At 39.5% G+C, this 15602-nt stretch overlaps 1 long non-coding RNA gene across 1 annotated transcript in view; it reads right to left on the reverse strand.

Annotated features, from left to right (window-relative positions):
• Positions 1-10389: 10389 nt before the first annotated feature.
• The window catches only part of LOC113969368, a 7324-nt gene continuing 2111 nt past the window's right edge, over positions 10390-15602 (reverse strand). The window contains exons 2-3 of the long non-coding RNA XR_003534835.1: positions 11616-11788; positions 10390-10981 (exon numbers count right to left, since the gene is read on the reverse strand). This is a non-coding gene — a long non-coding RNA (uncharacterized LOC113969368). The remainder of the gene's footprint in view (positions 10982-11615; positions 11789-15602) is intronic.

Here is a 15602-nt window from a genome sequence, read left to right on the forward strand (position 1 = left end):
GCAGGCAGCGTTTCCACAGTGTGGTCCATAACTCTGAGGATGGAGTTATTTGCCCTTGATGAAGTCCCTTTCCTTTCACTGAACAAACAAACACTTCAGAGAAGAAGTAGGAAAACAGGGCTGATTTTTCAATATCTAAAGTTCATTAAAATACACCCAACACCAAGATAATAAATTCCTGACCTTTCCTAAGAAAAAGTCCTGAGAGGAACAGCTATGGTAAGGAAGTAGAGATGGTGTACAGATGGCAGACCCTGACCAGTGTGGTAGCTAAAGACTTCTCAGGAGACTTAAGATTTAATGTTCTTAGGCAGAGGAGGAATTGAATGTATCCTGCACATTCAGGACAGCAGTCCTGATTCTGTGCCACAGAAGTGCTCCAAAAACATCCCAGGCATGGATTATGTAATTTTAAAGGGTAATAATAGCTTTGTTGGCTTCATAGGTCAAGTTTGATCTGAAAGTACGAGGTAGGTTTTACACCTTTGAAGCTAATTTAAACCTCTAATGGTATCAGGCCTGTGTTCTGGGTTTGGATTAGATTGAGTGTAAGTAGCAGCACTATAAGCACTGAAAAAATTGTAGCTGTTAACAGGAGCAAAACTGTAGCCATGTCAAGAGCTCTTAAGACTGAGATATCCAAGTTCATTCACATCCCATTTTAGACAATAAAACTTTGTCTTTAGATCTGACCCTGTTGCAGTGTATTTAGTCAAATACCATGTTCTCATTAAAACTTCTGCTTTAGTGAATGTGCATATAATTAAGCCTGAAGTACAAAGATATCCATGACTGTTAAATACTAGATAATGATGATTTTATTTCTCTTTTCTTTACTTTTCTTTATCAGCTAGCATATTCTACCTTATTTAGCATTAAGTAAAAAATTATTTCTGAGTAGTTCCTACTTTTCAAATGTATTCTAGAAATATTTTATGGATATTCACAGAGTTGAACAATTGCATAAGAATACAAACAGGACTTAAACTAAAGTGTAACTCTGTGACTCTTGGAAATGAGTGAACTATTTGGAATTGAAAATACACAATCCCAGGAGGATATTCTAGAGTGTTGTTAACTTGTTTGTTAAAGTGTGTTGTATTTTTGTCCATAATTAGTTGTCAGCAGTGTTATGTAAAGGAGAATTCACTGCTACCTGTGAAACAGTCTCGGAATAAAACCCCAAAATTCTTCACTTTTTTTTAATTTGTTAGGGAGGAAGGTTTAAATTTGAACATTGTACAATGTACAAATTGTATATTGCAGTAAAGGTCCCAAACCCATATCTCTAGTCTAACCTAGATAGTTATTTAGTTTATGTGGATTCCCGATGTCAGCTTCAAAAGTTATGTTATTCAGATGAACAACGTAAATTAATAATCAGTTCAGATCTGAAAATGTTTGAAGATATTTTTGTCTTCATTTGCAGTACCACTTGCCACTGATGCTGACAGCTTTAGGACATGTGTGATTACTTCTCTGTGGAGACAGAAACCTATTTGTTATCCTGTATTTATACTTTCAGTCTTACCACTACCTCACAAAAAATCTTGACTTACTGAGCTGTTATGGATCTTGCTTCTCCAATTCTTTATGCCTGACCCAATCAAACCCATCTGAAAAACAGCAGTTATCTTATGCTCTTGCAGTTTCTATGCACCTCACCATTCTGTTTATGTAAAATTGATTTGCATTAGTAGGTAGGATAGCAAAGGCTTGTAATTGGTGATGCCCAGTACATATGGATACAGAAATACAGATCAGCTTGTTGAAATAAGACTGTCAGAATAGTTGTCCCTAAAAACGTGTGGGGTTTTTGGTCCATATAGTTACATCACATACATAATAGGGTTCCAATGCATACATGCAGTAACTCTTGAATAAATGGTGAAAGTAGCAATGGTATAAAGAGTTACAAAACTGAGATCCTTAGTTGCCAAAAAGAGAGGAGTACTTCTTCCTCAGAAAATCCCACAGATACTAAGTTAGTCTCTTCTGGCATCAGCACCTCAGTACTTTCTTCAGCAGTGTTTTTCCCTTTATTATATAAATGAAATTGCTTAGTGACGAAGGCAGCTGCCTGCTGCTATGGCTGGCTAAAAATGCTTAGTTTGCAATGGAATAATTTCACCTCTTTTCTTATAGAAAAAGAAATCAAAACAAACATAAAATGCCAGTGAAGGCTTCTGACTTGACAGCACAGGAGTATGAAACCCCAGAATGAATAGAACATTAAAGTTCCCTGTGATACCTTCCATTGGTCTCTTTTGATCTGAAGAGACCAATGGGTGTGGTGAAGATGCCATCTGGTTTATAGCTTTTCATGAATGAACTCCAGGAAGTATAAAATGAGGTGAGCAGGGCACCCTTTTGTTGGAAACTGTTTTGATACCACAAATGCTGTTTAATTTACATGACGTGACGCAGGAAGGGAAGGTGGTTACAGTCCCTGCTCAATATGACAATTCCTACGTTCCCCTTGTATATGTGATGAAAGACTAGGCCTAAGCAACTAAGATGCGTTTCAAAATAAGAGAATGAGCAGAACAGAATATCTCTGTGCTACATGCCTTAAATGCTGGAATGGAGGTTACTGTAAATGTGTATTGAATAATGCTTAGTTAATGGCATAATGCATCTCTCATTGTGACGTTTACTTCTGTGACTTCAGAATCTCAAATCCATGAACCTGTAAGTTAATTCCTCTTCTTACTGTAGCCAACAAGTTCTAGCATGGATAACTAACAAGGTCTAAATATTACATCAGTAGTGAAGTCGTGATACCTTAGTCTGTGGCCTAAGCTTCCTGTCCAATGCTTGGGGGCGATAATCTTACAAAGGAAATTGTGTAAGAACATTAAAGTACTGCTGAGTTGGGTGGTTAGTGAAGACAGCATGTCTTTATGTGTAGACACTTGAGCTGAAAACATTAGTCCCACATCTTATATACGGATATAATTTGAAAAACGCTAATCCTAGTTGTGCGTAATTTCTCTGCTCAGGCCTTATTAGAGAGCTGGGGTTTTTGTTTATTCGGGCCAAGTGTTTGAATTCACTCGTTCTACAGTCAGGCTAGGTCCTGTGCCACTGGAGTGAGGGTTTGCACTCTATCCATTATTTGTAAAAAAAGCATTTTTATTTTGTACAAGTGACTCAGTTTTGCTTCCTTTGACTTTGTGCTGATAGAGTTAATTTTCTTCATAGTAACTGGTATGTGGCTGTGCTTTGGATTTGTGCTTAAAACAGTGCTGATAACACGGTGATGTTTTAGCTATTGCTGAGCAGTACTGACACAGTGTCAAGGCCTTTTCTGCTTCTCACACTGCCCCACCTGCAAGGAGGCTGGGGGGGGGCACAAGAAGCTGACCCCAACTGATATCCCTCACCACATGGTGCCATTCTCCACATATAAATATGGGGAAGAAAAGGAAGGGGTGGATGTTCAGAGCAATGATGTTTGTCATCCCAAGTGACTGTTACAGGTGACGGAGCCCTGCTGTCCTGGAGGTGCCTGGAGGTGGCTGGATACCTGCCTGTGATGGGAAGTGGTGAATGAATCCTTGTTTTGCTTTGCTTGTGTGTACAGCTTTTGCTTTACCTGTTAAACTGTCTATATCTCAACCCATGAGTTCTTTTACTCTTCCAATTTCTCCCCCATTCCCAAAGTGGTAAGAGTGAGTGGCTGTGTGGGGATGAACTGCCAGTTGAGGTTAAACCACAACAGACTTGTTAGCTAATTACACAAATTAGGCAAGGTTCACTTCAAATGTGTATTCCCCAAAGACCTGCCCTAAAAACGGGATGAAGACTGGAGGTAGTGGATTCCTGTGCCTTTGCAAGGATTAAGGTATGCCCAAGTTTGGAATTCTATCCCAGGGCTGTTGACCATCCTTATGCAGCTTCCAAGTTCTGCAGCCGAAACTTGATTGTGGAGGCAGGAATTGTTTCTCTATTAAGTTACATTTATGTATTCCAAAATTACACTGCAGATGGACAGTTTTATTCACATGTATACATGGTACAGTAACCAAGACAGCCACTGCTCAGCACTTTTGTACTGTGGGCGAGAGAAGCTTCAAAAATGTAAATGATGCTAAGGTGAGTAAAATATAGGTACTAAAGAGAACCTGTGTCCCTCCTCTGTAAAATTAAAAGAATCACTGCCTTAAAGTAGGATTTCCCAGATCTTAGGGGCAAGAAAAAGCAAGTACACTTGGTATACACAGCTGTGAATGTACAATGCTGTGAAACTTTTCTGGAAATCAAAGCATGTAGAGTTAACAGGCAGTTGACATGGACAATGCATTAGTCCAGTCTGGACATTTCTTTTCCATAGAAATCATGGAAAAAATCTGAAAAACCTTGACCTCTGCCCACAAAAATATTTCCTGGGGCAGTCCTGGATGTGTACAGGGAAAAAGTAAAAAAGTATATCTGTAAGTAAAAGTATTAATGAGATATGCAGGACAATACACAAGTATCTTTACCTCAAAAATACTCAGAACTAAAACTGCCCACTCTTGACTTAGACTTCAAGAAACGAAGGAATAATTTTTCTCTTATTTCAGGAGGAATTCAGTTGACTTGGAGACAACTGCAAGGAAGCTAAGATTTAATTCTTCCAGGCTATGCTTGTTCTACAAGTGTGTGAAAATTAGTTTTCTAGGACTCTCATGCCAACGCTTCTCATAAAAAATACAATATGATCTCAGAAGTGTTAGAAGGAATTGAGAGAACGTTGCATTTGTAGGCCCTTCCTCAAAGGGTAAAACACTGCAAATTTATTATAAATGGTTGTTTCCTGATGTAACATATTTCTGTTGGTTTTGTGAAGGTAGCAGTCAGATAAAATACTTGGCAGTCTTCTCTATTGCATCAGCCCCCCTTATGCTCAAGTAGATTGATAGAAGTCTAGACTAGCACGACATCACAGCTTTGGAAGTAGAAACCAGTAGCTTGCAATTTCCTCATGTCTAACCAATACTAAGTTGAAGTGGCTGGAAGTGGTAAGTCGGGTGATTGTGCAGTAGCTATTAATATTTTTTTCTCAGAAATGGCATGAAAGGAGATTGTTTTACTTGATTATATGGCCTCTTTTTCCCCAAACTTTTTTTATTCTTTTGTCAGAAAATATGTAACTCCTCCTTTGACAGAACATTACAATTCTAATTACGCTTTGGCACAGCAAAAAACTTTGCATCTTTTACTTAAAAATACGTTTCAAATATTGCACAAGCAGAGATCCAGTAAGTGTGCTTGTGAAATGAGATAATTTGGAATTATTATTTCCGGCATGACAGATAAACATAACAGGATTAATAAAAAGCTAGTGATTGTTTCAGCATCTGTATTATGTATTTCTGATTCTTGGTCTGTGCTTAGCAATACTGTCTGATATTCCAGATTCATGAAGTGGAAGCAAATGATATAACCAATACAGAGAGAACAGCATGGTGGAAGGTTTCAAATAAACTGCTGAAGCTACAGTTGTCTGCACCAGTCAAATTCACGTGATTAAAAATACTGTCCTGCTTTTATTTCAGCATCTTACTTAGGAAAAATGCTGAAATGTCCTACAAAAGGAAGTGGCAGTATAGGAATAGTAGTAGAGAGGATTCATGAGAATACATTTGCTCTCAGACATGATTCTCAAATTTAGGCTGTTGTCTCAGTCACTTAAGCCCCTTGAGTGAGACCATGATGCAGAAAAACAGTCCTATCTTTCCCCAGTTGCATATTTCCACTGCTTCTCTTGAGCTAGCAGTAATGTTAGCACAGTTACATGGTGAGCTGGGTTAGACTGGCTGAAAACTCCTTTGGCTGATTTAGCTTCAAACAGAGCAGGCTCCTGATGGAGTTTCCTGTATGACCATACAAATACTCACGTCAGCAGAGGGGAACAGACATGATCATGCATGTGGGAGGTGAGGACAGCCGGTTTTGTGACACTGAACACGTGATTTAGAGTGAGGTTCAGGTAGTATATTTTGGCTTTTTCAGGAGACGAGTGCAAGAGTTGGGAAATGGTAGCATTGAGGGCAGGACAAGTTCCCAACTGACGTGCCTGCAGAAGGAATAGCAGTCAAGGATTTTCTTTCCTCTGGTTATGTACTTGTCCCAGGGAAAGGGAAGAGGGACAGGTTTGTGTCTTTCAGTGTTGGCCAGTGTTGTTCAGCATACCATTAGTAGGATCTAGAAGTTCTGTGCACTGGATGCGTCAGTTTAAGCTGAGATTTCCAATGGTGCCAATGAAACTTAGGCTGTTGGTTCTTGTTTACTTTCACTGGAAAGGAGATATTTACCTCCAAAGCTCAGGATGGCAAATCTCCCTTCTGAAATGACCCTCTTACATATGTGCAAGTGTTGCTGTCATTGGGCCCAAGTGATTTGATGCAGTGTCAGTGGAAACACACTCTACAACATGACTGGCCCTCTATGGAAGAACAAGAAAACCAAAAAGGAATATTCTTATTAAATATGGACTTCCTAAAATTAATTGGTAGAAGGGCTGAAGGAATGGTCAGGCCAGGTCTTGGAGTTGTTGGGACTCTCCCTAAGACTGACCCTACCATGCAGCATTTAGTGATGCTGTATTCTGCAGGGGCCCCTGACACATTTACTATTTTGATGGCATCTGCGGAATTGTACATTAAGTTTAAGCACATCTAAAAGCAGGATATTTTGAAGTGCAAGGGCTTGCAATGAGACAGTTAACTCAGTGATTGTATTTCTGCTTCTTCCAGTGCTTGTTCTGGGAAGTTTTGGTCTGCAAAGCTGGTTTAGGTTTTCTGTTTTGTTTTTGGCTTTTTTAACCTCTTATCAATGGGATTGTGCATGATTAAAGGTATAAATCAAACTCAAGGAGTCTGCGAGCCCTAACACTCTTGATGAATTATGGCAAATTTATTTTGCATTACATAATGTATAATTTTTATCCTTTTGTTGACTACACTGTGGCTAGCAGCATGATTTATCCTGAACCTAAATGCTTTGCCAACACATATTTGATGAGAGATATTAGCCATTATCAAGACACATATTTTAGCTATGTAAGCAATGCCAAAGCAGCTGTGAATTCTTAACATATCTCAGTCTGAACAACTGGGAGAATTATAAAACTAGTTAACAGACTAAGAGAAAATACCATATTATCCTTATGGATAAACCACCTTATTAAACAGTGAGATGTATCCTTGGCAACTTTATATTGGACAAAGACAATTAAGGTTGAGGTTAGAGACTTTGTGAAGCTTGAATACAGACTGGATTTCATTTGCCTTAAATCTTTAAGGGATAGCTGCAAACATCTGACCTGAATTGCCTAAGCACTCCAAAGAAAGAAGTTTGGTTTGTACTCTTGTACCAAATTTTACAATTCATGTAACTCGCACAATATTAGAAATTATTTTAACTCAGAGATTGCAGAAACAAACAAGTATTTTTTACTGGGTTTTTGCAATTTATTGGAAAGGGCTTGATGCTATTTTAGAAGTTTTACTACAAAATTTGAAAAAAAAATGCATATACTTATAGACAGATATCCTGTCCTTTGTTATACAAGACACTTCTCTGTTTTTCAAAATGAATTTGAGGAGGCCTGTCTTTTCTGCTCGAAGCCAAGCTTATCTAGGAGGGCTGCAATTTTTAGTCATATCTTGTAATATGTTTTTATGTTATTTTTTAGAACTTAATTGTCAAATTATGTGACAGTTCAAAGTTCCTAGAATGTAAAAATCTGGTGTCTCTAAATCCTTTCCAGTAAAGTAGCTTTAAAATAAAGAGACACTCGTCACTGAATTAGTCAGTGTTTTGAAAGTATCACAATCGTGAGCACAACAAAAGTCTTCTGGAGTAAACCTGGTGATTCAGTGAGCTGGGCCTAAGAAAATACCTGTTTTAATGCATGTATTTTATTTCCTGTGGCACTCCCTAAGGGGTATTTTTTGAGTGACAGCAGAGGACACTTGGGTAAAATGTTGGCTGAAGAGTTCCAGCAGTGAAGGGTAGCATTAACTTTGAAGGGAAAACAGCAAGCTAGTTCCTTACTTGAGATAAAAATGTCTTTATTAATTATATTCTCTTTAATTTGAAGTATAATTCAAGTTGACTAGATTCTTCCCAAGTTAGTCAGCAGTTTCCTACAGAAGTTGCTGTGCTGGGTTCCCTGTTTAACCACATGTTGCTAGATCATGGCATATCATGAGGCCTGCTGGCTGGTCAGCTGCTGAAATTCCAGAGCTGCCACAAGGTCTGCAGGACACTGAAAATATATAATAATTTCCTCATTAAGCATTTAAAAACTATTCCCTTATTTTAATTTTTTATTAAATGGTAGATTTAAATGGCTCATTTTACCTTTTGATTATTTAGAATACTTCCACAGTAGTACAATTGTCTTTTTATTAGTTGGACTTGGTTTTATTTTCATGTTTGCTAGGACATTTTATTCTTTATTTTGCCATAAAGTCCTGCTTCTTTAGCTGCTTTAGTTCTTGTCACTCTTAACTGTGTGAAATGGATTCCCAGACATCCAGCAGGAAGTGTTTGTAGGTCAGTGACTAATTTTCCCAAGCCCATTTTGCAGACTCTGGTGATTTATACCAACTCTATTTATAGAGAAAAGATGACTTTTTTAACCTATGAACTTGCTATCTTCGAGTTGGCATTTCTTCTATCAACTGATGTATCTGCTTGTTGAGTGATGGTGACAGCAAAGCTAATAAACTACACAAGTGGCAAAAAGCATTACAACAGACAAGAATTTGTTTCACATTTAATTACCAGTACAGGCACTGCATTCAGCAGTGTTGGTGTGCATGTCAGAAATACCACGGCCCATCCATTTTATTTACTTGGTCCCCTTTCCTGCAACACATGAACAATTCGCTGTTTTAAAGATTTTAGTCTTAAAAATCCCCTTTCATATGGTAAGATTCTATGATTCCCATTCACTGAAAGGGACCTGAGATACAGGGGTTAAGTGGTTTTCTAGAGTCTTACACGGTCTGCAATGGAGCAGATTTTTTTTCCCAAAATAATGGAAACTGATTCTAAGGATCATGCCAGCTTTTGCCATATTTGAGAGGAAATTTTTAAATGTTCACATGGAAGCCTCAATTTTAGTTCTGTAGGCTTGTTATGTCCTGGGTACTTTTTCATTGAGAGGGAAAGGACTCTGGAATACCAAGGGGTAATGTTTTCATTACTTTTATTCCTTTCTACTTTTGGCCCATTTTGGTGTATAGTTTTCAATCTTGCATTATTTTTCAAAGGAAAAAGTACTACCTAATACCATACAGGACCTGAGGAAATGGAACAAAATCTCTCAGAAATACACACTCAAAATTATATATCTGTTGTTCATTTGTTAAGTACATTAACTGATTTTTGGTTCTTTACCTCTAAGATCAATATTTCCATTTTCTGTATTTTCCAGGCACATACACAGGGTTTTTGTCTGGAGAAGGGTGACTTTTGGCTTCTCTACAATTCTGAGTTCCTACAGTATTTACAATTGTAGTACCTTGCTAAAAATCAAAAAGACTCATGCCTGAACACTTCTCTATTGAAAATTTGGATACTTCAAGAGCTTTAATTTTCATACTGAGAATGTTCTTACTTTTTAATTTCACCTCTTGATTTGAAAGTTAACCGAGGAAAGTATTTTCACTCAATACAGGTGTTAATACTTAGGAGACCTTTACTCAGTTTGAGACCGTTTCACAGAAAAAGTTCTTGAGATGAGTCTGTACAGTTCACCATATTTATCTTGATTTCCTGTCTCTGAAACCTTTTAACTTTTCTTCAAATCTATTCTTCAAACAAAGCCCTCTTTATTCTACTTAAAAAGGCTGGTCTTCTGGGGAGCTGTAGGATAAAGCAATAAACTTCTCTGATGCTCTTCTTCATATAGACAGCTGAGCAAATGTATGTACAGACACATGCTTTTCTGGTGAACTGTGTTTCTAAAGACTTTAATCCTCTGCATATTAACCTCTATTATCTTATATTAGAGGACTTGTAAGCTCATACTACACTTTAATGTTTCTAACTGTGGGCTGCCATGACTGATATTCAAAATTGCTAGGCATTGAGAGTTGGATAAAAGTGGTTGATTTTATTTTCTGAAGATGAATTTGAGAAAAAAAGTTTTGTCTGAACATGCTATCCCAAATTGCTGGGCCTGGCTCAGTTCTCATTCTTACTGTAAATTAGGACTAGCTCCATTGAAACTAAAGAAGTTTTATTTGCCTGGGCTTGTATGAAATCAGAACAGATTAACAGATACCTCTTTATAGAATGGGATCTTTAACAGGCAGAACGGAATAAAACACAGTAGGCTCTTATTCATACTCCATATAGACTCTCTGGCTGGCAAAGTGCTTTGTGGCAGCACTGCCTGTGTTTACACATTATTTTGTTTTGTTTAGTTAGGCTTTTCTCTACAAGGGGTTTTATTGTTCAAGAGGGGGCACTCCCACCCTTGCTCATAGTCATCAAGTCATACCGTGGAGTAATTACTGCCCTTTCCATGCCAAGATCTCAGACCAAGAAAAGGCAGCCAATCCTGATACAGGAAGACACACACTGGCACAAAAAAACTAACTAGGGAGACAATGAAGAGAGAAAAACACAGAGCGAGACTGTATGGGATTGTGCTCTATCTGCCCGTGACAGCAGCATCAGGGGCAATGTTGTTTTTCCCCAGTAGCTTTCCAATATAGTTACTCCATTCACTGATGAATTGAGAGTATGTGAAACTGTGCCAAAGCTAATCAAATCAAATTCCACCCAGCTGGTTAAATCCAATTGCTTGTGCCTTTCTCCACAATGCAAGGGCATCCATGGTACACTTGGCTGAACTGCCTCCTCCCCTCCCAGTGCTCATGGCAGATCTGTGCTGTGTGGGTGATCTTCCCTCATATGGGTAATGCGTGGGTTTCTGGCTGCTTGCAAGTGCAGATCTTATCTTGTTCAATCCCTGAAGAAATAATAATAAAAAAACCCCAAACAGTTACATATTTATTTTAATATTCCAGCATAGCTGTTCTTGAAGTATTTCCCCTAAAACAATGAACAATCTTTCCCCAGTTGAGGGGAAACTGCCTCTTTCTCCAGTGATTTCAAGCTGGTGAGTAACATCACAATAATAAAAAAGGTAATAATATAACATAATATGCACTTATCTGGGCTATGCATGTTTAGAGAACCATACTAACACCTGCTCTCTGGTCTATCACCTTAATTCTTGAAGCAACTATTTTCTCCTGTAGAGTAAATGGAAACAGGCAGGGTCCTCTGGTTGCCACACACTTCAGAGTACGAGTGTGACTTTGTTCTCTGCATTATTGCCTAGAATAGTATCTCATCATTGGCTAGCATGAGATAATATCCCAATTTACACACTAAAGTTAAATACATGAACTAGGTAGCCCAAATTTTCCCCTTGATCTCCAAAAGAAATCTTGATTTATTCTTTGCATGTTTTTCTCTGATTCAAGTAAGGCACTTGATTTCTGTGAAACAAGTGTGCCATTCACCAGAGGACTAACTTCACTGATACCATGAGTATTTTTAAGCCAGGTAACGCTAGAGCAGTAGCTCCCATCTCTTACCTGCTTCTTGTTACATCTGGATGTGTTTCCTGTGAACAGCTCCCTGCAATGTACCACAGAAACCTCCAAATGTCTCTGATGACGGCACAATGGTTGGGGTTGGCACAGACAGAGCTTCAGATAACTTGTGTCAAGGCTGAAAGGATGTTTTCTGGCAAGCACCGGATTTGTACCTCCAAGAAAGAAAAGACTGCCTTAATCCTGGAAGAATCAACACCGTCAGCAAAGGGGAAATCTGCCACAGGAGTAGTCAATTCAAATCTATGGGGGTGGGAATCTAAGAGTTGATCCATGAATGCATTCTCTTGAGGAGCAGCACAGTGAAAGGCTTTGCCATACAGGCTGGGGCAGAATCAAGTGGGATGCACTCTGGTCTTTCCTTGAGGAAGAAAGTATTAATGCTACTGAATTTACACTTGTAACAATAAACATAAAATATTAACAATAAGAATTGTCAGAAGGATAATAACATTCCTCAGATGTGTTCATGACTGAGGTTTAGTTGATTTGGAATTTAATACTATAGTCAAGAGAAATGTAGCTATTACAATCAACAAAGTTTAGGGTATGGTTCAGCTGACCAGACAGACCACTGTGTACCTAGGAATGTTAATGTCAAGCTTTTGCTTAAACTCCAAACAATGATTATGTGTGATAAATTTGGCAAAATGGCATTAGAGTGGATGTATACCCAAACTGTGAGTAGGACTCTTACTAAACATCAGATGGCGGTGTGGGGAAGGTATTGTGTGACACAAATTTCTCAGTCTGTATTTGAAAGACCAGCAGAATTAAAAGATCTGATTGTCACCAATCATTTATCTTAAGATTTTTTTTTTAACTGTGCTTCACAAATTGTTTGGTTTGAAGGAAGAAAGTTTTGGATTGAATAATTGTTACAATTTTTATCTACTCAAAACAGATAAAAGCTTATATTAAGCAAAACACTGACCTACATCTGCTGGTTTGAAATACTTATATTTTTCAACAATGTTCCAGGAAGATTTCAAGCACAAAATTTTATGGGTCACATCATTAATTTTAGCATATTAAAATCCATTATCTTTTGTATAGTGGAGTGTCCTCTGTAGAGGGGAGATGCTACAGATTGAAAATATTTTTGTGGAAGAATAAGCCCTTTGTAAACATGATATGTCAGCACTGACCAAGCTCAAAACCTTGGCCTTGGTTTAAGGAGCTTTATGTGGTACTCAGCTGATACATGCAGTTGCTCAGGAGGGCAAACTTGTTAAAATACATAATGGTAAACCTCAAGAATAGAATAGTCTCCAATCAAAGAAAGACATACATGATGTCTAAGCATGTCAGTAAGGTACAGTGAACTGTTCTTGCTTTACTGTACCAATATTTATCAAATAATGCAACTACATTTGCATCATACACTTGAGATAGCTGAAATAAAGTAATCAAAACTATGTTTTCCTGGTGTGTATTTCACCTATGTACTCTTCTCAGCTCTTAGATACCAGCAGGAGACCATTACCCTGGAGCAGCATCTCTTTTCTTTGACTTTAAATATGTATTTTAGTGCCTTTGTCATTGTAATGTACTTCATCAAGCTCTTAGAGTGAAAAGAGGAGGAATAAAGGTATATGAAAAATTCAGAATGAAAGACTGCAAGTAAGAAAATAGGTAGCTACATAAAATCATAGAATGATGGATAGAATCATAGAATGGTTTGGGTTGGAAGGGATCTTAAAGATCATCCATCTACTGATCACATAGTGATTACATGGTCACAACTGGTGATCACAAGTTTTAAATACTTAGTATTTAAAACATTTCAAATGTTTAGTTTTAGAATATTAGTTTTAAACTTGAACTAAAGTTGAAATCATTCCTTTTTAATAAAGAAAATGTTGTTTAAAGCTCTACTTAGAGAAGCAAACTTTGTAATTAACCTATCTCCATCATGTGGTTGCCTGTTTTGTTTCAAAGCTTATGAAAATCGTGGAACAAGTATAAGCTGCAAGTTTTGTCCAAGAGTTTGCTACAATAGATTTATAGCTGTTAAAGTTTCTAAATAATTAGGGGTTATGAAATGTTTATGCAAAAATGTAGTGGGATTGATACAGCAAGGCAAGGCAACACAATGGTTTCTCAGTTAGCATTACTCAAGCACGTACTTAAAAGACAATGGCACTGGTGCCCTGAGTGCCCATGTCGTGCTGGGAGACTACAGTTCAAAAAGGCCACAAATGAGTGCATGTCCCTGTTTCCTACAGGAAGATAGAATTTAACAGGGCAGGTCAGGGAGCCATGGCAAGCAAGAAAACAGATAATACTTCCACAGAGATCTCTCTAGTTCTGTTGAGGTCCTCTTGTGAGATATGGTAAGCCAGGTGTTTCAATAACATCTTGCTGTTCTATTGTACATATACTAAGATGATTTGACTCTTAAAAAATCGTGTTTGAGATTTTCTGATTGTTGCCTATGCCCATGTGAGGTTTAACCAACGCTGCCACCAGGTTAAGCCCAGGCCTGGTCTGTGCAGACTGAGCTGGGCGCAGGCTCAAGCTCATCTGAAGAGCAAGGTGAGCTCCAAGGGAGGAGCTGAAGTGCCCTCAGCAAGTGATGACATGGTGGTGGAAGGCACTAGTTAGCATGATATCCTACAAGACAACACTTCTAAATCAGAGCTCCAGCAAATATCTGATTTCCTTTGGTCTTGATGCAAACTTCTGAAGACACTAATACACAAAATATACTAAACCTATCCTTATGTGAGTTACTCAAACACAAAGGAATGATGTAACTCAAAATCTGCCACCAAGCCATGCTCGAGGAGGGGGTATCACAAAACTAGTTACAGAAAACATCCAAAAAATAGTTTCATTTAAAAACTCCACACTTTTTCTTTTTGATTCTTTGTATCCCACTACAGTAGGTTTGCATCAAATAAACATTCAAAGGTAGTCAAAAATTAAAAATTAATTTTTCTTTGCAATTTGGGATCTGAGAAAAAAACAGGATGAAAATTTGCAAGTCTTTCATGTAATCATCTGACTTGAGCAGATCTTGTGAAAACATCAGATATCATGAGATGCCTGGTAGAATAACAAGTAATGGCTCCCCGGGCACAGGGCTGTAAGTCAAAGCATTTTTTATAAACACAGAAAAGTGTGTTTCTGTTATCAAATTATCAGTGTAACCATTCAACTACCATGACTCAGACCTCCAGCAGTCATGAGATGTGCTTAGATTACAGAGATTTAAAGAAAAAAACCCCAAAACAATAAAGACTAATGAAAACCATGCACAATCCCCATCTTCAGCATTACACCGACACAGCAAAAGCGGATTTTGCCTGGGGAAGCCCTGAACACAGGGAAGGTGCTAAGAAAGGGGTGCATTACACTCCTCCCCCTCCCCCCCCCCGCCTCTTTGGCCTGTTCTCTTTGGCACTGTCAGTCTACAGGAGACGTAACGAGTTCTCAAAGAGTTCGCAGCCCCTAAAAAGCTCTGGGACACCAGTGAATGTTTCCCTACAGGATGCGGGCCCCTCCCGGCGGGGCAGGTGCGGTGGTTCTGGCCTAGACCAGGGGCGGCCCCGCGGGGTTCCTGCCGCGGTCACGGGCACGGGGCTTTCCCGAGGACCCCCCGGGCCGGGAGGCACCGCTGCGGGGAAGGGAGCGCCTGCATCCCCCGCTCCCTTCAGCGCCAGCGTCCTGAGCTCCGGGACTGTGGGAGAGCGCTCGTGTCCGTGTGCGGGGCAGCGGGGACGCTCGGAGCAGGAGGGCCGGGAGCCGGGGCGGGCTCCGCCGGTGGCTGCCGGGGCGGCCCCTCCGCCGCCCCCCGTGAGCGGGCACGGCCGGGGCCGCCGCTCCCGCAGCCGCCCGGCGGGAGGCGGCACCGCCCGCTTGAACCGGAACCGATTCGCGGGGGCCGCCCGGGGCGGCTGCTCCTGCTCCCGCTCCTGCTCCCGGTGCCGGTGCCGCTGGCGCGGGGGCTGCGGCGCTGCCGCG

The sequence above is a fragment of the Neopelma chrysocephalum genome, unplaced genomic scaffold (assembly GCF_003984885.1).
Source record: "Neopelma chrysocephalum unplaced genomic scaffold, ASM398488v2 Primary Assembly neopelma1_72, whole genome shotgun sequence".
NCBI classification, from domain to species: Eukaryota; Metazoa; Chordata; class Aves; order Passeriformes; family Pipridae; genus Neopelma; species Neopelma chrysocephalum.